This window comes from Aethina tumida, chromosome 6 (assembly GCF_024364675.1).
Source record: "Aethina tumida isolate Nest 87 chromosome 6, icAetTumi1.1, whole genome shotgun sequence".
Taxonomy (NCBI): Eukaryota; Metazoa; Arthropoda; class Insecta; order Coleoptera; family Nitidulidae; genus Aethina; species Aethina tumida.
In genome coordinates this window covers 153,728-176,137 of record NC_065440.1, presented here as the reverse complement: position 1 = coordinate 176,137, position 22,410 = coordinate 153,728, and the positions used below count along the sequence as shown (strand labels likewise).

General features: G+C 33.2%; 10 non-coding genes across 10 annotated transcripts; all 10 read left to right on the top strand.

The window, feature by feature from the left end:
* The first annotated feature begins 733 nt into the window (after positions 1–733).
* LOC126266152 (5S ribosomal RNA) lies at positions 734–852 on the top strand. The gene has a single exon (XR_007548626.1). It is a non-coding gene; the product is annotated as a 5S ribosomal RNA (ribosomal RNA).
* Positions 853–2,889: 2,037 nt separating this feature from the next.
* LOC126266151 (5S ribosomal RNA) lies at positions 2,890–3,008 on the top strand. The gene has a single exon (XR_007548625.1). It is a non-coding gene; the product is annotated as a 5S ribosomal RNA (ribosomal RNA).
* Positions 3,009–5,055: 2,047 nt separating this feature from the next.
* LOC126266090 (5S ribosomal RNA) lies at positions 5,056–5,174 on the top strand. Its single transcript, XR_007548565.1, has one exon. It is a non-coding gene; the product is annotated as a 5S ribosomal RNA (ribosomal RNA).
* A 2,102-nt stretch (positions 5,175–7,276) lies between these two features.
* On the top strand, positions 7,277–7,395 carry LOC126266102 (5S ribosomal RNA). Its single transcript, XR_007548577.1, has one exon. It is a non-coding gene; the product is annotated as a 5S ribosomal RNA (ribosomal RNA).
* A 2,121-nt stretch (positions 7,396–9,516) lies between these two features.
* Positions 9,517–9,635, top strand: LOC126266150 (5S ribosomal RNA). Its single transcript, XR_007548624.1, has one exon. It is a non-coding gene; the product is annotated as a 5S ribosomal RNA (ribosomal RNA).
* A 2,070-nt stretch (positions 9,636–11,705) lies between these two features.
* On the top strand, positions 11,706–11,824 carry LOC126266149 (5S ribosomal RNA). Its single transcript, XR_007548623.1, has one exon. It is a non-coding gene; the product is annotated as a 5S ribosomal RNA (ribosomal RNA).
* A 2,083-nt stretch (positions 11,825–13,907) lies between these two features.
* LOC126266148 (5S ribosomal RNA) lies at positions 13,908–14,026 on the top strand. The gene has a single exon (XR_007548622.1). It is a non-coding gene; the product is annotated as a 5S ribosomal RNA (ribosomal RNA).
* A 2,021-nt stretch (positions 14,027–16,047) lies between these two features.
* On the top strand, positions 16,048–16,166 carry LOC126266147 (5S ribosomal RNA). Its single transcript, XR_007548621.1, has one exon. It is a non-coding gene; the product is annotated as a 5S ribosomal RNA (ribosomal RNA).
* A 2,375-nt stretch (positions 16,167–18,541) lies between these two features.
* On the top strand, positions 18,542–18,660 carry LOC126266146 (5S ribosomal RNA). Its single transcript, XR_007548620.1, has one exon. It is a non-coding gene; the product is annotated as a 5S ribosomal RNA (ribosomal RNA).
* A 2,108-nt stretch (positions 18,661–20,768) lies between these two features.
* LOC126266101 (5S ribosomal RNA) lies at positions 20,769–20,887 on the top strand. The gene has a single exon (XR_007548576.1). It is a non-coding gene; the product is annotated as a 5S ribosomal RNA (ribosomal RNA).
* The last annotated feature ends 1,523 nt before the right edge of the window (positions 20,888–22,410 follow it).

Below are 22,410 nucleotides of genomic sequence, written 5' to 3'. Positions count from 1 at the left end.
TCGTCGTCGTCTCTATAATTCTCTCTGGTGCGTTTAGTTGATTTCCTATCGACGTTATCGACATTATCGTCACAGACGGTCGGATAGAAAAAGAAAATGGTTTTGCAGTAATGGAATAGCGACGTAACGAACGTCATGGTTGAACGATACCTAATATACTGATCAACGGCAGTAATGAACGTTATTTATAGGTGAGCAGTTACAGTTTCAGGTAGATTTTTACGCATGAATGCTTCATTGAGCAAACAGGTAATCGAGGATACACACGTACCGACGAAAATTTATTGAAACTAACAACAATAAAAACAATAATGAAAATATTAATGTCATTAATAATAATGTCAATAACAATAATAACAACAACAATAGTAATAAGAATAATTAAATAATAATAATAATAATAATAATAATAATAATAATAATAATAATAATAATAATAATAATAATGAAATAATAATAATTAAATAATAATAATAATAATAATTATAATAATTAAATAATAATAATAGTAATTAAATAATAATAATAATAGTAAAAAGAAGAAGAACAATAAAAATAACAACAATATGAATAATAATGAAAACAATAATTTATTTTAATTATTATACTTACGACAAACTGACTAAAACCCTGCACACTTTATGGTCCTCTGAAATCATCCTGATAACCTTAAAATTGACGTCCAACCGATAATATGCGTTGCTCTTGAACAATTTGAGAATGAAAAACTGTCGGCAACGGCCATACCACGTTGAAAATACCAGTTCTCGTCCGATCACTGAAGTCAAGCAACGTCGGGCGCGGTTAGTACTTGGATGGGTGACCGCTTGGGAATACCGCGTGCTGTTGCCTTTTTGCTGATTTCTCCTTGTATTTTTCTTAATTGATGTAATTTTTAGAAATATTTTATTAACAAAAAAAATATAAAAAGTCGATAAATGGTGGATGCGCGTCATACTTCCATTTTTTGTCGAAAAATTCGTCTAAATAACATTTACATTCGTCTCCATCACGTTTTTATACCTAAACAACAACAACACAAATGGTTTGTGTGAGTATGTCAATGAATGAATGGATGGATGAATGAATGTATGAATGAATGAGTGTGTGAGTGAGCGAGTGAGTGAGAGAATGGGTGAACTCGGATGACCGTTTCTTAATTCAATTTCAACATTTTGAGATTATTTATTTATAATTACAGTCAATTGTCAATTATCGATTATTAATTTTGTCAGTTTCCGAACGGGTTTCAAGCGAAAGCATCCCGTTGCAAATCGACGAATATCGATTTCAGTTAGTAGGTAGACGGACAGACAGATCTCTCGCGCGTCCGCACGTCCACATACGGCCGCCGCCCAGCGTCGACTGCTAGAGACTCTTATTAAATATAAACTATCTCCCATTTTGTCCCTGTACGTTTGCGTTTGCTTTTACGCCCGTCTGTGCTCACATTCGACCGACACCTACATATGAAAATTTATTATTCATTAATATTATTATTATTAAATTAAATTAAATTAAATTAAATTAAATTAAATTAAATTAAATTAAATTAAATTAAATTAAATTAAATTAAATTAAATTAAAACTATTACGTGTAACTGTAATCTATTTATTTTATTTTCTTTGAAAATTTGTGTACATATTAGTCCTGTAATACCGTAAATTTAATACCGGTCCTGCCAACGAATATCTTTTTGTCGGTTCCACTATCAACGGAACGGAAACTGTTGTTGTTGTTGTTGTTGTTGTTGTTTTTTCAACCGGCACCGGTAGATCGGCGGATACATCGTCGAATAGTTTCCTAACGATGCGTCTGCTTGGTTTCAAAATTCTTCTTCTAGGTGTCGGACGATAAGAATCGAGAACGACGACAATCTTTTTAATATGTACTTCCTCTTTTCTTACCGTCTCCACCGCCTGTTTTCCCTTTAGGCTAGAAACCGGCTGAATAGGAGTCAAATCCGAAGGGAATATTGCGATTTCGTTGCTCGTGTTTGTTGTTGTTGTTGTTGTTGTTGTTGTTGTTTCAGATATCGTAATTTTATTAGCGATGACTGGTTCCGGGGAAACAGACAGAGTCGGAGTGGGTGCGTCTGAAGCAGGTACGGTCGTTACTTTAGCGTTCGGTGACATCGATTCGGTCGATGTGCCCATGTCTCGTGTTAATTTTAATTTTTTAACCACACCGCTGTTTGTAAAATTGACATCGTCGTCGTCTCTATAATTCTCTCTGGTGCGTTTAGTTGATTTCCTATCGACGTTATCGACATTATCGTCACAGACGGTCGGATAGAAAAAGAAAATGGTTTTGCAGTAATGGAATAGCGACGTAACGAACGGCATGGTTGAACGATACCTAATATACTGATCAACGGCAGTAATGAACGTTATTTATAGGTGAGCAGTTACAGTTTCAGGTAGATTTTTACGCATGAATGCTTCATTGAGCAAACAGGTAATCGAGGATACACACGTACCGACGAAAATTTATTGAAACTAACAACAATAAAAACAATAATGAAAATATTAATGTCATTAATAATAATGTCAATAACAATAATAACAACAACAATAGTAATAAGAATAATTAAATAATAATAATAATAATAATAATAATAATAATAATAATAATGAAATAATAATAATTAAATAATAATAATAGTAATTAAATAATAATAATAATAGTAAAAAGAAGAAGAACAATAAAAATAACAACAATATGAATAATAATGAAAACAATAATTTATTTTAATTATTATTCTTACGACAAACTGACTAAAATCCTGCACACTTTATGGTCCTCTGAAATCATCCTGATAACCTTAAAATTGACGTCCAACCGATAATATGCGTTGCTCTTGAACAATTTGAGAACGAAAAACTGTCGGCAACGGCCATACCACGTTGAAAATACCAGTTCTCGTCCGATCACTGAAGTCAAGCAACGTCGGGCGCGGTTAGTACTTGGATGGGTGACCGCTTGGGAATACCGCGTGCTGTTGCCTTTTTGCTGATTTCTCCTTGTATTTTTCTTAGTTGATGTAATTTTTAGAAATATTTTATTAACAAAAAAAATATAAAAAGTCGATAAATGGTGGATGCGCGTCATACTTCCATTTTTTGTCGAAAAATTCGTCTAAATAACATTTACATTCGTCTCCGTCACGTTTTTATACCTAAACAACAACAACACAAATGGTTTGTGTGAGTATGTCAATGAATGAATGGATGGATGAATGAATGTATGAATGAATGAGTGTGTGAGTGAGCGAGTGAGTGAGAGAATGGGTGAACTCGGATGACCGTTTCTTAATTCAATTTCAACATTTTGAGATTATTTATTTATAATTACAGTCAATTGTCAATTATCGATTATTAATTTTGTCAGTTTCCGAACGGGTTTCAAGCGAAAGCATCCCGTTGCAAATCGACGAATATCGATTTCAGTTAGTAGGTAGACGGACAGACAGATCTCTCGCGCGTCCGCACGTCCACATACGGCCGCCGCCCAGCGTCGACTGCTAGAGACTCTTATTAAATATAAACTATCTCCCATTTTGTCCGTGTACGTTTGCGTTTGCTTTTACGCCCGTCTGTGCTCACATTCGACCGACACCTACATATGAAAATTTATTATTCATTAATATTATTATTATTAAATTAAATTAAATTAAATTAAATTAAATTAAATTAAATTAAAACTATTACGTGTAACTGTAATCTATTTATTTTATTTTCTTTGAAAATTTGTGTACATATTAGTCCTGTAATACCGTAAATTTAATACCGGTCCTGCCAACGAATATCTTTTTGTCGGTTCCACTATCAACGGAACGGAAACTGTTGTTGTTGTTGTTGTTGTTGTTGTTGTTGTTTTTTCAACCGGCACCGGTAGATCGGCGGATACATCGTCGAATAGTTTCCTAACGATGCGTCTGCTTGGTTTCAAAATTCTTCTTCTAGGTGTCGGACGATAAGAATCGAGAACGACGACAATCTTTTTAATATGTACTTCCTCTTTTCTTACCGTCTCCACCGCCTGTTTTCCCTTTAGGCTAGAAACCGGCTGAATAGGAGTCAAATCCGAAGGGAATATTGCGATTTCGTTGCTCGTGTTTGTTGTTGTTGTTGTTGTTGTTGTTGATGTTTCAGATATTGTAATTTTATTAGCGATGACTGGTTCCGGGGAAACAGACAGAGTCGGAGTGGGTGCGTCTGAAGCAGGTACGGTCGTTACTTTAGCGTTCGGTGACATCGATTCGGTCGATGTGCCCATGTCTCGTGTTAATTTTAATTTTTTAACCACACCGCTGTTTGTAAAATTGACATCGTCGTCGTCTCTATAATTCTCTCTGGTGCGTTTAGTTGATTTCCTATCGACGTTATCGACATTATCGTCACAGACGGTCGGATAGAAAAAGAAAATGGTTTTGCAGTAATGGAATAGCGACGTAACGAACGGCATGGTTGAACGATACCTAATATACTGATCAACGGCAGTAATGAACGTTATTTATAGGTGAGCAGTTACAGTTTCAGGTAGATTTTTACGCATGAATGCTTCATTGAGCAAACAGGTAATCGAGGATACACACGTACCGACGAAAATTTATTGAAACTAACAACAATAAAAACAATAATGAAAATATTAATGTCATTAATAATAATGGCAATAACAATAATAACAACAACAATAGTAATAAGAATAATTAAATAATAATAATAATAATAATAATAATAATAATAATAATAATAATAATAATAATGAAATAATAATAATTAAATAATAATAATAATAATAATTATAATAATTAAATAATAATAATAGTAATTAAATAATAATAATAATAGTAAAAAGAAGAAGAACAATAAAAATAACAACAATATGAATAATAATGAAAACAATAATTTATTTTAATTATTATACTTACGACAAACTGACTAAAACCCTGCACACTTTATGGTCCTCTGAAATCATCCTGATAACCTTAAAATTGACGTCCAACCGATAATATGCGTTGCTCTTGAACAATTTGAGAATGAAAAACTGTCGGCAACGGCCATACCACGTTGAAAATACCAGTTCTCGTCCGATCACTGAAGTCAAGCAACGTCGGGCGCGGTTAGTACTTGGATGGGTGACCGCTTGGGAATACCGCGTGCTGTTGCTGATTTCTCCTTGTATTTTTCTTAGTTGATGTAATTTTTAGAAATATTTTATTAACAAAAAAAATATAAAAAGTCGATAAATGGTGGATGCGCGTCATACTTCCATTTTTTGTCGAAAAATTCGTCTAAATAACATTTACATTCGTCTCCGTCACGTTTTTATACCTAAACAACAACAACACAAATGGTTTGTGTGAGTATGTCAATGAATGAATGGATGGATGAATGAATGTATGAATGAATGAGTGTGTGAGTGAGCGAGTGAGTGAGAGAATGGGTGAACTCGGATGACCGTTTCTTAATTCAATTTCAACATTTTGAGATTATTTATTTATAATTACAGTCAATTGTCAATTATCGATTATTAATTTTGTCAGTTTCCGAACGGGTTTCAAGCGAAAGCATCCCGTTGCAAATCGACGAATATCGATTTCAGTTAGTAGGTAGACGGACAGACAGATCTCTCGCGCGTCCGCACGTCCACATACGGCCGCCGCCCAGCGTCGACTGCTAGAGACTCTTATTAAATATAAACTATCTCCCATTTTGTCCCTGTACGTTTGCGTTTGCTTTTACGCCCGTCTGTGCTCACATTCGACCGACACCTACATATGAAAATTTATTATTCATTAATATTATTATTATTAAATTAAATTAAATTAAATTAAATTAAATTAAATTAAATTAAATTAAATTAAATTAAAACTATTACGTGTAACTGTAATCTATTTATTTTATTTTCTTTGAAAATTTGTGTACATATTAGTCCTGTAATACCGTAAATTTAATACCGGTCCTGCCAACGAATATCTTTTTGTCGGTTCCACTATCAACGGAACGGAAACTGTTGTTGTTGTTGTTGTTGTTGTTGTTGTTGTTTTTTCAACCGGCACCGGTAGATCGGCGGATACATCGTCGAATAGTTTCCTAACGATGCGTCTGCTTGGTTTCAAAATTCTTCTTCTAGATGTCGGACGATAAGAATCGAGAACGACGACAATCTTTTTAATATGTACTTCCTCTTTTCTTACCGTCTCCACCGCCTGTTTTCCCTTTAGGCTAGAAACCGGCTGAATAGGAGTCAAATCCGAAGGGAATATTGCGATTTCGTTGCTCGTGTTTGTTGTTGTTGTTGTTGTTGTTGTTGTTGTTGTTTCAGATATCGTAATTTTATTAGCGATGACTGGTTCCGGGGAAACAGACAGAGTCGGAGTGGGTGCGTCTGAAGCAGGTACGGTCGTTACTTTAGCGTTCGGTGACATCGATTCGGTCGATGTGCCCATGTCTCGTGTTAATTTTAATTTTTTAACCACACCGCTGTTTGTAAAATTGACATCGTCGTCGTCTCTATAATTCTCTCTGGTGCGTTTAGTTGATTTCCTATCGACGTTATCGACATTATCGTCACAGACGGTCGGATAGAAAAAGAAAATGGTTTTGCAGTAATGGAATAGCGACGTAACGAACGGCATGGTTGAACGATACCTAATATACTGATCAACGGCAGTAATGAACGTTATTTATAGGTGAGCAGTTACAGTTTCAGGTAGATTTTTACGCATGAATGCTTCATTGAGCAAACAGGTAATCGAGGATACACACGTACCGACGAAAATTTATTGAAACTAACAACAATAAAAACAATAATGAAAATATTAATGTCATTAATAATAATGTCAATAACAATAATAACAACAACAATAGTAATAAGAATAATTAAATAATAATAATAATAATAATAATAATAATAATAATAATAATAATAATAATAATAATAATAATAATAATAATAATAATAATAATAATAATAATAATAATGAAATAATAATAATTAAATAATAATAATAATAATAATTATAATAATTAAATAATAATAATAGTAATTAAATAATAATAATAATAGTAAAAAGAAGAAGAACAATAAAAATAACAACAATATGAATAATAATGAAAACAATAATTTATTTTAATTATTATACTTACGACAAACTGACTAAAACCCTGCACACTTTATGGTCCTCTGAAATCATCCTGATAACCTTAAAATTGACGTCCAACCGATAATATGCGTTGCTCTTGAACAATTTGAGAATGAAAAACTGTCGGCAACGGCCATACCACGTTGAAAATACCAGTTCTCGTCCAATCACTGAAGTCAAGCAACGTCGGGCGCGGTTAGTACTTGGATGGGTGACCGCTTGGGAATACCGCGTGCTGTTGCCTTTTTGCTGATTTCTCCTTGTATTTTTCTTAATTGATGTAATTTTTAGAAATATTTTATTAACAAAAAAAATATAAAAAGTCGATAAATGGTGGATGCGCGTCATACTTCCATTTTTTGTCGAAAAATTCGTCTAAATAACATTTACATTCGTCTCCATCACGTTTTTATACCTAAACAACAACAACACAAATGGTTTGTGTGAGTATGTCAATGAATGAATGGATGGATGAATGAATGTATGAATGAATGAGTGTGTGAGTGAGCGAGTGAGTGAGAGAATGGGTGAACTCGGATGACCGTTTCTTAATTCAATTTCAACATTTTGAGATTATTTATTTATAATTACAGTCAATTGTCAATTATCGATTATTAATTTTGTCAGTTTCCGAACGGGTTTCAAGCGAAAGCATCCCGTTGCAAATCGACGAATATCGATTTCAGTTAGTAGGTAGACGGACAGACAGATCTCTCGCGCGTCCGCACGTCCACATACGGCCGCCGCCCAGCGTCGACTGCTAGAGACTCTTATTAAATATAAACTATCTCCCATTTTGTCCCTGTACGTTTGCGTTTGCTTTTACGCCCGTCTGTGCTCACATTCGACCGACACCTACATATGAAAATTTATTATTCATTAATATTATTATTAAATTAAATTAAATTAAATTAAATTAAATTAGATTAAATTAAATTAAATTAAATTAAATTAAATTAAATTAAATTAAATTAAATTAAATTAAATTAAATTAAATTAAATTAAATTAAATTAAAACTATTACGTGTAACTGTAATCTATTTATTTTATTTTCTTTGAAAATTTGTGTACATATTAGTCCTGTAATACCGTAAATTTAATACCGGTCCTGCCAACGAATATCTTTTTGTCGGTTCCACTATCAACGGAACGGAAACTGTTGTTGTTGTTGTTGTTGTTGTTGTTGTTGTTTTTTCAACCGGCACCGGTAGATCGGCGGATACATCGTCGAATAGTTTCCTAACGATGCGTCTGCTTGGTTTCAAAATTCTTCTTCTAGGTGTCGGACGATAAGAATCGAGAACGACGACAATCTTTTTAATATGTACTTCCTCTTTTCTTACCGTCTCCACCGCCTGTTTTCCCTTTAGGCTAGAAACCGGCTGAATAGGAGTCAAATCCGAAGGGAATATTGCGATTTCGTTGCTCGTGTTTGTTGTTGTTGTTGTTGTTGTTGTTGTTGTTGTTTCAGATATCGTAATTTTATTAGCGATGACTGGTTCCGGGGAAACAGACAGAGTCGGAGTGGGTGCGTCTGAAGCAGGTACGGTCGTTACTTTAGCGTTCGGTGACATCGATTCGGTCGATGTGCCCATGTCTCGTGTTAATTTTAATTTTTTAACCACACCGCTGTTTGTAAAATTGACATCGTCGTCGTCTCTATAATTCTCTCTGGTGCGTTTAGTTGATTTCCTATCGACGTTATCGACATTATCGTCACAGACGGTCGGATAGAAAAAGAAAATGGTTTTGCAGTAATGGAATAGCGACGTAACGAACGGCATGGTTGAACGATACCTAATATACTGATCAACGGCAGTAATGAACGTTATTTATAGGTGAGCAGTTACAGTTTCAGGTAGATTTTTACGCATGAATGCTTCATTGAGCAAACAGGTAATCGAGGATACACACGTACCGACGAAAATTTATTGAAACTAACAACAATAAAAACAATAATGAAAATATTAATGTCATTAATAATAATGTCAATAACAATAATAACAACAACAATAGTAATAAGAATAATTAAATAATAATAATAATAATAATAATAATAATAATAATAATAATAATAATGAAATAATAATAATTAAATAATAATAATAATAATAATTATAATAATTAAATAATAATAATAGTAATTAAATAATAATAATAATAGTAAAAAGAAGAAGAACAATAAAAATAACAACAATATGAATAATAATGAAAACAATAATTTATTTTAATTATTATACTTACGACAAACTGACTAAAACCCTGCACACTTTATGGTCCTCTGAAATCATCCTGATAACCTTAAAATTGACGTCCAACCGATAATATGCGTTGCTCTTGAACAATTTGAGAATGAAAAACTGTCGGCAACGGCCATACCACGTTGAAAATACCAGTTCTCGTCCGATCACTGAAGTCAAGCAACGTCGGGCGCGGTTAGTACTTGGATGGGTGACCGCTTGGGAATACCGCGTGCTGTTGCCTTTTTGCTGATTTCTCCTTGTATTTTTCTTAATTGATGTAATTTTTAGAAATATTTTATTAACAAAAAAAATATAAAAAGTCGATAAATGGTGGATGCGCGTCATACTTCCATTTTTTGTCGAAAAATTCGTCTAAATAACATTTACATTCGTCTCCATCACGTTTTTATACCTAAACAACAACAACACAAATGGTTTGTGTGAGTATGTCAATGAATGAATGGATGGATGAATGAATGTATGAATGAATGAGTGTGTGAGTGAGCGAGTGAGTGAGAGAATGGGTGAACTCGGATGACCGTTTCTTAATTCAATTTCAACATTTTGAGATTATTTATTTATAATTACAGTCAATTGTCAATTATCGATTATTAATTTTGTCAGTTTCCGAACGGGTTTCAAGCGAAAGCATCCCGTTGCAAATCGACGAATATCGATTTCAGTTAGTAGGTAGACGGACAGACAGATCTCTCGCGCGTCCGCACGTCCACATACGGCCGCCGCCCAGCGTCGACTGCTAGAGACTCTTATTAAATATAAACTATCTCCCATTTTGTCCCTGTACGTTTGCGTTTGCTTTTACGCCCGTCTGTGCTCACATTCGACCGACACCTACATATGAAAATTTATTATTCATTAATATTATTATTATTAAATTAAATTAAATTAAATTAAATTAAATTAAATTAAATTAAATTAAATTAAATTAAATTAAATTAAATTAAATTAAATTAAATTAAATTAAATTAAATTAAATTAAATTAAAACTATTACGTGTAACTGTAATCTATTTATTTTATTTTCTTTGAAAATTTGTGTACATATTAGTCCTGTAATACCGTAAATTTAATACCGGTCCTGCCAACGAATATCTTTTTGTCGGTTCCACTATCAACGGAACGGAAACTGTTGTTGTTGTTGTTGTTGTTGTTGTTGTTGTTTTTTCAACCGGCACCGGTAGATCGGCGGATACATCGTCGAATAGTTTCCTAACGATGCGTCTGCTTGGTTTCAAAATTCTTCTTCTAGGTGTCGGACGATAAGAATCGAGAACGACGACAATCTTTTTAATATGTACTTCCTCTTTTCTTACCGTCTCCACCGCCTGTTTTCCCTTTAGGCTAGAAACCGGCTGAATAGGAGTCAAATCCGAAGGGAATATTGCGATTTCGTTGCTCGTGTTTGTTGTTGTTGTTGTTGTTGTTGTTGTTGTTTCAGATATCGTAATTTTATTAGCGATGACTGGTTCCGGGGAAACAGACAGAGTCGGAGTGGGTGCGTCTGAAGCAGGTACGGTCGTTACTTTAGCGTTCGGTGACATCGATTCGGTCGATGTGCCCATGTCTCGTGTTAATTTTAATTTTTTAACCACACCGCTGTTTGTAAAATTGACATCGTCGTCGTCTCTATAATTCTCTCTGGTGCGTTTAGTTGATTTCCTATCGACGTTATCGACATTATCGTCACAGACGGTCGGATAGAAAAAGAAAATGGTTTTGCAGTAATGGAATAGCGACGTAACGAACGGCATGGTTGAACGATACCTAATATACTGATCAACGGCAGTAATGAACGTTATTTATAGGTGAGCAGTTACAGTTTCAGGTAGATTTTTACGCATGAATGCTTCATTGAGCAAACAGGTAATCGAGGATACACACGTACCGACGAAAATTTATTGAAACTAACAACAATAAAAACAATAATGAAAATATTAATGTCATTAATAATAATGTCAATAACAATAATAACAACAACAATAGTAATAAGAATAATTAAATAATAATAATAATAATAATAATAATAATAATAATAATGAAATAATAATAATTAAATAATAATAATAGTAATTAAATAATAATAATAATAGTAAAAAGAAGAAGAACAATAAAAATAACAACAATATGAATAATAATGAAAACAATAATTTATTTTAATTATTATACTTACGACAAACTGACTAAAATCCTGCACACTTTATGGTCCTCTGAAATCATCCTGATAACCTTAAAATTGACGTCCAACCGATAATATGCGTTGCTCTTGAACAATTTGAGAACGAAAAACTGTCGGCAACGGCCATACCACGTTGAAAATACCAGTTCTCGTCCGATCACTGAAGTCAAGCAACGTCGGGCGCGGTTAGTACTTGGATGGGTGACCGCTTGGGAATACCGCGTGCTGTTGCCTTTTTGCTGATTTCTCCTTGTATTTTTCTTAGTTGATGTAATTTTTAGAAATATTTTATTAACAAAAAAAATATAAAAAGTCGATAAATGGTGGATGCGCGTCATACTTCCATTTTTTGTCGAAAAATTCGTCTAAATAACATTTACATTCGTCTCCGTCACGTTTTTATACCTAAACAACAACAACACAAATGGTTTGTGTGAGTATGTCAATGAATGAATGGATGGATGAATGAATGTATGAATGAATGAGTGTGTGAGTGAGCGAGTGAGTGAGAGAATGGGTGAACTCGGATGACCGTTTCTTAATTCAATTTCAACATTTTGAGATTATTTATTTATAATTACAGTCAATTGTCAATTATCGATTATTAATTTTGTCAGTTTCCGAACGGGTTTCAAGCGAAAGCATCCCGTTGCAAATCGACGAATATCGATTTCAGTTAGTAGGTAGACGGACAGACAGATCTCTCGCGCGTCCGCACGTCCACATACGGCCGCCGCCCAGCGTCGACTGCTAGAGACTCTTATTAAATATAAACTATCTCCCATTTTGTCCGTGTACGTTTGCGTTTGCTTTTACGCCCGTCTGTGCTCACATTCGACCGACACCTACATATGAAAATTTATTATTCATTAATATTATTATTATTAAATTAAATTAAATTAAATTAAATTAAATTAAATTAAATTAAATTAAATTAAATTAAATTAAATTAAATTAAAACTATTACGTGTAACTGTAATCTATTTATTTTATTTTCTTTGAAAATTTGTGTACATATTAGTCCTGTAATACCGTAAATTTAATACCGGTCCTGCCAACGAATATCTTTTTGTCGGTTCCACTATCAACGGAACGGAAACTGTTGTTGTTGTTGTTGTTGTTGTTGTTGTTTTTTCAACCGGCACCGGTAGATCGGCGGATACATCGTCGAATAGTTTCCTAACGATGCGTCTGCTTGGTTTCAAAATTCTTCTTCTAGGTGTCGGACGATAAGAATCGAGAACGACGACAATCTTTTTAATATGTACTTCCTCTTTTCTTACCGTCTCCACCGCCTGTTTTCCCTTTAGGCTAGAAACCGGCTGAATAGGAGTCAAATCCGAAGGGAATATTGCGATTTCGTTGCTCGTGTTTGTTGTTGTTGTTGTTGTTGTTGTTGTTGTTTCAGATATCGTAATTTTATTAGCGATGACTGGTTCCGGGGAAACAGACAGAGTCGGAGTGGGTGCGTCTGAAGCAGGTACGGTCGTTACTTTAGCGTTCGGTGACATCGATTCGGTCGATGTGCCCATGTCTCGTGTTAATTTTAATTTTTTAACCACACCGCTGTTTGTAAAATTGACATCGTCGTCGTCTCTATAATTCTCTCTGGTGCGTTTAGTTGATTTCCTATCGACGTTATCGACATTATCGTCACAGACGGTCGGATAGAAAAAGAAAATGGTTTTGCAGTAATGGAATAGCGACGTAACGAACGGCATGGTTGAACGATACCTAATATACTGATCAACGGCAGTAATGAACGTTATTTATAGGTGAGCAGTTACAGTTTCAGGTAGATTTTTACGCATGAATGCTTCATTGAGCAAACAGGTAATCGAGGATACACACGTACCGACGAAAATTTATTGAAACTAACAACAATAAAAACAATAATGAAAATATTAATGTCATTAATAATAATGTCAATAACAATAATAACAACAACAATAGTAATAAGAATAATTAAATAATAATAATAATAATAATAATAATAATAATAATAATAATAATAATAATAATAATAATAATGAAATAATAATAATTAAATAATAATAATAATAATAATTATAATAATTAAATAATAATAATAGTAATTAAATAATAATAATAATAGTAAAAAGAAGAAGAACAATAAAAATAACAACAATATGAATAATAATGAAAACAATAATTTATTTTAATTATTATACTTACGACAAACTGACTAAAACCCTGCACACTTTATGGTCCTCTGAAATCATCCTGATAACCTTAAAATTGACGTCCAACCGATAATATGCGTTGCTCTTGAACAATTTGAGAATGAAAAACTGTCGGCAACGGCCATACCACGTTGAAAATACCAGTTCTCGTCCGATCACTGAAGTCAAGCAACGTCGGGCGCGGTTAGTACTTGGATGGGTGACCGCTTGGGAATACCGCGTGCTGTTGCCTTTTTGCTGATTTCTCCTTGTATTTTTCTTAATTGATGTAATTTTTAGAAATATTTTATTAACAAAAAAAATATAAAAAGTCGATAAATGGTGGATGCGCGTCATACTTCCATTTTTTGTCGAAAAATTCGTCTAAATAACATTTACATTCGTCTCCATCACGTTTTTATACCTAAACAACAACAACACAAATGGTTTGTGTGAGTATGTCAATGAATGAATGGATGGATGAATGAATGTATGAATGAATGAGTGTGTGAGTGAGCGAGTGAGTGAGAGAATGGGTGAACTCGGATGACCGTTTCTTAATTCAATTTCAACATTTTGAGATTATTTATTTATAATTACAGTCAATTGTCAATTATCGATTATTAATTTTGTCAGTTTCCGAACGGGTTTCAAGCGAAAGCATCCCGTTGCAAATCGACGAATATCGATTTCAGTTAGTAGGTAGACGGACAGACAGATCTCTCGCGCGTCCGCACGTCCACATACGGCCGCCGCCCAGCGTCGACTGCTAGAGACTCTTATTAAATATAAACTATCTCCCATTTTGTCCGTGTACGTTTGCGTTTGCTTTTACGCCCGTCTGTGCTCACATTCGACCGACACCTACATATGAAAATTTATTATTCATTAATATTATTATTAAATTAAATTAAATTAAATTAAATTAAATTAAATTAAATTAAATTAAATTAAATTAAATTAAATTAAATTAAAACTATTACGTGTAACTGTAATCTATTTATTTTATTTTCTTTGAAAATTTGTGTACATATTAGTCCTGTAATACCGTAAATTTAATACCGGTCCTGCCAACGAATATCTTTTTGTCGGTTCCACTATCAACGGAACGGAAACTGTTGTTGTTGTTGTTGTTGTTGTTGTTGTTTTTTCAACCGGCACCGGTAGATCGGCGGATACATCGTCGAATAGTTTCCTAACGATGCGTCTGCTTGGTTTCAAAATTCTTCTTCTAGGTGTCGGACGATAAGAATCGAGAACGACGACAATCTTTTTAATATGTACTTCCTCTTTTCTTACCGTCTCCACCGCCTGTTTTCCCTTTAGGCTAGAAACCGGCTGAATAGGAGTCAAATCCGAAGGGAATATTGCGATTTCGTTGCTCGTGTTTGTTGTTGTTGTTGTTGTTGTTGTTGATGTTTCAGATATTGTAATTTTATTAGCGATGACTGGTTCCGGGGAAACAGACAGAGTCGGAGTGGGTGCGTCTGAAGCAGGTACGGTCGTTACTTTAGCGTTCGGTGACATCGATTCGGTCGATGTGCCCATGTCTCGTGTTAATTTTAATTTTTTAACCACACCGCTGTTTGTAAAATTGACATCGTCGTCGTCTCTATAATTCTCTCTGGTGCGTTTAGTTGATTTCCTATCGACGTTATCGACATTATCGTCACAGACGGTCGGATAGAAAAAGAAAATGGTTTTGCAGTAATGGAATAGCGACGTAACGAACGGCATGGTTGAACGATACCTAATATACTGATCAACGGCAGTAATGAACGTTATTTATAGGTGAGCAGTTACAGTTTCAGGTAGATTTTTACGCATGAATGCTTCATTGAGCAAACAGGTAATCGAGGATACACACGTACCGACGAACATTTATTGAAACTAACAACAATAAAAACAATAATGAAAATATTAATGTCATTAATAATAATGTCAATAACAATAATAACAACAACAATAGTAATAAGAATAATTAAATAATAATAATAATAATAATAATAATAATAATAATGAAATAATAATAATTAAATAATAATAATAGTAATTAAATAATAATAATAATAGTAAAAAGAAGAAGAACAATAAAAATAACAACAATATGAATAATAATGAAAACAATAATTTATTTTAATTATTATACTTACGACAAACTGACTAAAATCCTGCACACTTTATGGTCCTCTGAAATCATCCTGATAACCTTAAAATTGACGTCCAACCGATAATATGCGTTGCTCTTGAACAATTTGAGAACGAAAAACTGTCGGCAACGGCCATACCACGTTGAAAATACCAGTTCTCGTCCGATCACTGAAGTCAAGCAACGTCGGGCGCGGTTAGTACTTGGATGGGTGACCGCTTGGGAATACCGCGTGCTGTTGCCTTTTTGCTGATTTCTCCTTGTATTTTTCTTAGTTGATGTAATTTTTAGAAATATTTTATTAACAAAAAAAATATAAAAAGTCGATAAATGGTGGATGCGCGTCATACTTCCATTTTTTGTCGAAAAATTCGTCTAAATAACATTTACATTCGTCTCCGTCACGTTTTTATACCTAAACAACAACAACACAAATGGTTTGTGTGAGTATGTCAATGAATGAATGGATGGATGAATGAATGTATGAATGAATGAGTGTGTGAGTGAGCGAGTGAGTGAGAGAATGGGTGAACTCGGATGACCGTTTCTTAATTCAATTTCAACATTTTGAGATTATTTATTTATAATTACAGTCAATTGTCAATTATCGATTATTAATTTTGTCAGTTTCCGAACGGGTTTCAAGCGAAAGCATCCCGTTGCAAATCGACGAATATCGATTTCAGTTAGTAGGTAGACGGACAGACAGATCTCTCGCGCGTCCGCACGTCCACATACGGCCGCCGCCCAGCGTCGACTGCTAGAGACTCTTATTAAATATAAACTATCTCCCATTTTGTCCGTGTACGTTTGCGTTTGCTTTTACGCCCGTCTGTGCTCACATTCGACCGACACCTACATATGAAAATTTATTATTCATTAATATTATTATTATTAAATTAAATTAAATTAAATTAAATTAAATTAAATTAAATTAAATTAAATTAAATTAAATTAAATTAAATTAAATTAAATTAAATTAAATTAAATTAAATTAAATTAAATTAAATTAAATTAAATTAAATTAAATTAAATTAAATTAAATTAAATTAAATTAAATTAAATTAAATTAAATTAAATTAAATTAAATTAAATTAAATTAAATTAAATTAAATTAAATTAAATTAAATTAAATTAAATTAAATTAAATTAAATTAAATTAAATTAAATTAAATTAAATTAAATTAAATTAAATTAAATTAAATTAAATTAAATTAAATTAAATTAAATTAAATTAAATTAAATTAATTTAAATTAAATTAAAACTATTACGTGTAACTGTAATCTATTTATTTTATTTTCTTTGAAAATTTGTGTACATATTAGTCCTGTAATACCGTAAATTTAATACCGGTCCTGCCAACGAATATCTTTTTGTCGGTTCCACTATCAACGGAACGGAAACTGTTGTTGTTGTTGTTGTTGTTGTTGTTGTTTTTTCAACCGGCACCGGTAGATCGGCGGATACATCGTCGAATAGTTTCCTAACGATGCGTCTGCTTGGTTTCAAAATTCTTCTTCTAGGTGTCGGACGATAAGAATCGAGAACGACAACATTCTTTTTAATATGTACTTCCTCTTTTCTTACCGTCTCCACCGCCTGTTTTCCCTTTAGGCTAGAAACCGGCTGAATAGGAGTCAAATCCGAAGGGAATATTGCGATTTCGTTGCTCGTGTTTGTTGTTGTTGTTGTTGTTGTTGTTGATGTTTCAGATATTGTAATTTTATTAGCGATGACTGGTTCCGGGGAAACAGACAGAGTCGGAGTGGGTGCGTCTGAAGCAGGTGCGGTCGTTACTTTAGCGTTCGGTGACATCGATTCGGTCGATGTGCCCATGTCTCGTGTTAATTTTAATTTTTTAACCACACCGCTGTTTGTAAAATTGACATCGTCGTCGTCTCTATAATTCTCTCTGGTGCGTTTAGTTGATTTCCTATCGACGTTATCGACATTATCGTCACAGACGGTCGGATAGAAAAAGAAAATGGTTTTGCAGTAATGGAATAGCGACGTAACGAACGGCATGGTTGAACGATACCTAATATACTGATCAACGGCAGTAATGAACGTTATTTATAGGTGAGCAGTTACAGTTTCAGGTAGATTTTTACGCATGAATGCTTCATTGAGCAAACAGGTAATCGAGGATACACACGTACCGACGAAAATTTATTGAAACTAACAACAATAAAAACAATAATGAAAATATTAATGTCATTAATAATAATGTCAATAACAATAATAACAACAACAATAGTAATAAGAATAATTAAATAATAATAATAATAATAATAATAATAATAATAATAATAATAATAATAATAATAATAATGAAATAATAATAATTAAATAATAATAATAATAATAATTATAATAATTAAATAATAATAATAGTAATTAAATAATAATAATAATAGTAAAAAGAAGAAGAACAATAAAAATAACAACAATATGAATAATAATGAAAACAATAATTTATTTTAATTATTATACTTACGACAAACTGACTAAAACCCTGCACACTTTATGGTCCTCTGAAATCATCCTGATAACCTTAAAATTGACGTCCAACCGATAATATGCGTTGCTCTTGAACAATTTGAGAATGAAAAACTGTCGGCAACGGCCATACCACGTTGAAAATACCAGTTCTCGTCCGATCACTGAAGTCAAGCAACGTCGGGCGCGGTTAGTACTTGGATGGGTGACCGCTTGGGAATACCGCGTGCTGTTGCCTTTTTGCTGATTTCTCCTTGTATTTTTCTTAATTGATGTAATTTTTAGAAATATTTTATTAACAAAAAAAATATAAAAAGTCGATAAATGGTGGATGCGCGTCATACTTCCATTTTTTGTCGAAAAATTCGTCTAAATAACATTTACATTCGTCTCCATCACGTTTTTATACCTAAACAACAACAACACAAATGGTTTGTGTGAGTATGTCAATGAATGAATGGATGGATGAATGAATGTATGAATGAATGAGTGTGTGAGTGAGCGAGTGAGTGAGAGAATGGGTGAACTCGGATGACCGTTTCTTAATTCAATTTCAACATTTTGAGATTATTTATTTATAATTACAGTCAATTGTCAATTATCGATTATTAATTTTGTCAGTTTCCGAACGGGTTTCAAGCGAAAGCATCCCGTTGCAAATCGACGAATATCGATTTCAGTTAGTAGGTAGACGGACAGACAGATCTCTCGCGCGTCCGCACGTCCACATACGGCCGCCGCCCAGCGTCGACTGCTAGAGACTCTTATTAAATATAAACTATCTCCCATTTTGTCCCTGTACGTTTGCGTTTGCTTTTACGCCCGTCTGTGCTCACATTCGACCGACACCTACATATGAAAATTTATTATTCATTAATATTATTATTATTAAATTAAATTAAATTAAATTAAATTAAATTAAATTAAATTAAATTAAATTAAATTAAATTAAATTAAAACTATTACGTGTAACTGTAATCTATTTATTTTATTTTCTTTGAAAATTTGTGTACATATTAGTCCTGTAATACCGTAAATTTAATACCGGTCCTGCCAACGAATATCTTTTTGTCGGTTCCACTATCAACGGAACGGAAACTGTTGTTGTTGTTGTTGTTGTTGTTGTTGTTGTTTTTTCAACCGGCACCGGTAGATCGGCGGATACATCGTCGAATAGTTTCCTAACGATGCGTCTGCTTGGTTTCAAAATTCTTCTTCTAGGTGTCGGACGATAAGAATCGAGAACGACGACAATCTTTTTAATATGTACTTCCTCTTTTCTTACCGTCTCCACCGCCTGTTTTCCCTTTAGGCTAGAAACCGGCTGAATAGGAGTCAAATCCGAAGGGAATATTGCGATTTCGTTGCTCGTGTTTGTTGTTGTTGTTGTTGTTGTTGTTGTTGTTGTTTCAGATATCGTAATTTTATTAGCGATGACTGGTTCCGGGGAAACAGACAGAGTCGGAGTGGGTGCGTCTGAAGCAGGTACGGTCGTTACTTTAGCGTTCGGTGACATCGATTCGGTCGATGTGCCCATGTCTCGTGTTAATTTTAATTTTTTAACCACACCGCTGTTTGTAAAATTGACATCGTCGTCGTCTCTATAATTCTCTCTGGTGCGTTTAGTTGATTTCCTATCGACGTTATCGACATTATCGTCACAGACGGTCGGATAGAAAAAGAAAATGGTTTTGCAGTAATGGAATAGCGACGTAACGAACGGCATGGTTGAACGATACCTAATATACTGATCAACGGCAGTAATGAACGTTATTTATAGGTGAGCAGTTACAGTTTCAGGTAGATTTTTACGCATGAATGCTTCATTGAGCAAACAGGTAATCGAGGATACACACGTACCGACGAAAATTTATTGAAACTAACAACAATAAAAACAATAATGAAAATATTAATGTCATTAATAATAATGTCAATAACAATAATAACAACAACAATAGTAATAAGAATAATTAAATAATAATAATAATAATAATAATAATAATAATAATAATAATAATAATAATAATAATAATAATAATAATAATAATAATAATAATAATGAAATAATAATAATTAAATAATAATAATAATAATAATTATAATAATTAAATAATAATAATAGTAATTAAATAATAATAATAATAGTAAAAAGAAGAAGAACAATAAAAATAACAACAATATGAATAATAATGAAAACAATAATTTATTTTAATTATTATACTTACGACAAACTGACTAAAACCCTGCACACTTTATGGTCCTCTGAAATCATCCTGATAACCTTAAAATTGACGTCCAACCGATAATATGCGTTGCTCTTGAACAATTTGAGAATGAAAAACTGTCGGCAACGGCCATACCACGTTGAAAATACCAGTTCTCGTCCAATCACTGAAGTCAAGCAACGTCGGGCGCGGTTAGTACTTGGATGGGTGACCGCTTGGGAATACCGCGTGCTGTTGCCTTTTTGCTGATTTCTCCTTGTATTTTTCTTAATTGATGTAATTTTTAGAAATATTTTATTAACAAAAAAAATATAAAAAGTCGATAAATGGTGGATGCGCGTCATACTTCCATTTTTTGTCGAAAAATTCGTCTAAATAACATTTACATTCGTCTCCATCACGTTTTTATACCTAAACAACAACAACACAAATGGTTTGTGTGAGTATGTCAATGAATGAATGGATGGATGAATGAATGTATGAATGAATGAGTGTGTGAGTGAGCGAGTGAGTGAGAGAATGGGTGAACTCGGATGACCGTTTCTTAATTCAATTTCAACATTTTGAGATTATTTATTTATAATTACAGTCAATTGTCAATTATCGATTATTAATTTTGTCAGTTTCCGAACGGGTTTCAAGCGAAAGCATCCCGTTGCAAATCGACGAATATCGATTTCAGTTAGTAGGTAGACGGACAGACAGATCTCTCGCGCGTCCGCACGTCCACATACGGCCGCCGCCCAGCGTCGACTGCTAGAGACTCTTATTAAATATAAACTATCTCCCATTTTGTCCCTGTACGTTTGCGTTTGCTTTTACGCCCGTCTGTGCTCACATTCGACCGACACCTACATATGAAAATTTATTATTCATTAATATTATTATTATTAAATTAAATTAAATTAAATTAAATTAAATTAAATTAAATTAAATTAAATTAAATTAAATTAAATTAAATTAAATTAAATTAAATTAAATTAAATTAAATTAAATTAAATTAAATTAAATTAAATTAAATTAAATTAAATTAAATTAAATTAAATTAAATTAAATTAAATTAAATTAAATTAAATTAAATTAAATTAAATTAAATTAAATTAATTTAAATTAAATTAAAACTATTACGTGTAACTGTAATCTATTTATTTTATTTTCTTTGAAAATTTGTGTACATATTAGTCCTGTAATACCGTAAATTTAATACCGGTCCTGCCAACGAATATCTTTTTGTCGGTTCCACTATCAACGGAACGGAAACTGTTGTTGTTGTTGTTGTTGTTGTTGTTGTTGTTGTTGTTGTTGTTGTTGTTTTTTCAACCGGCACCGGTAGATCGGCGGATACATCGTCGAATAGTTTCCTAACGATGCGTCTGCTTGGTTTCAAAATTCTTCTTCTAGGTGTCGGACGATAAGAATCGAGAACGACGACATTCTTTTTAATATGTACTTCCTCTTTTCTTACCGTCTCCACCGCCTGTTTTCCCTTTAGGCTAGAAACCGGCTGAATAGGAGTCAAATCCGAAGGGAATATTGCGATTTCGTTGCTCGTGTTTGTTGTTGTTGTTGTTGTTGTTGTTGATGTTTCAGATATTGTAATTTTATTAGCGATGACTGGTTCCGGGGAAACAGACAGAGTCGGAGTGGGTGCGTCTGAAGCAGGTACGGTCGTTACTTTAGCGTTCGGTGACATCGATTCGGTCGATGTGCCCATGTCTCGTGTTAATTTTAATTTTTTAACCACACCGCTGTTTGTAAAATTG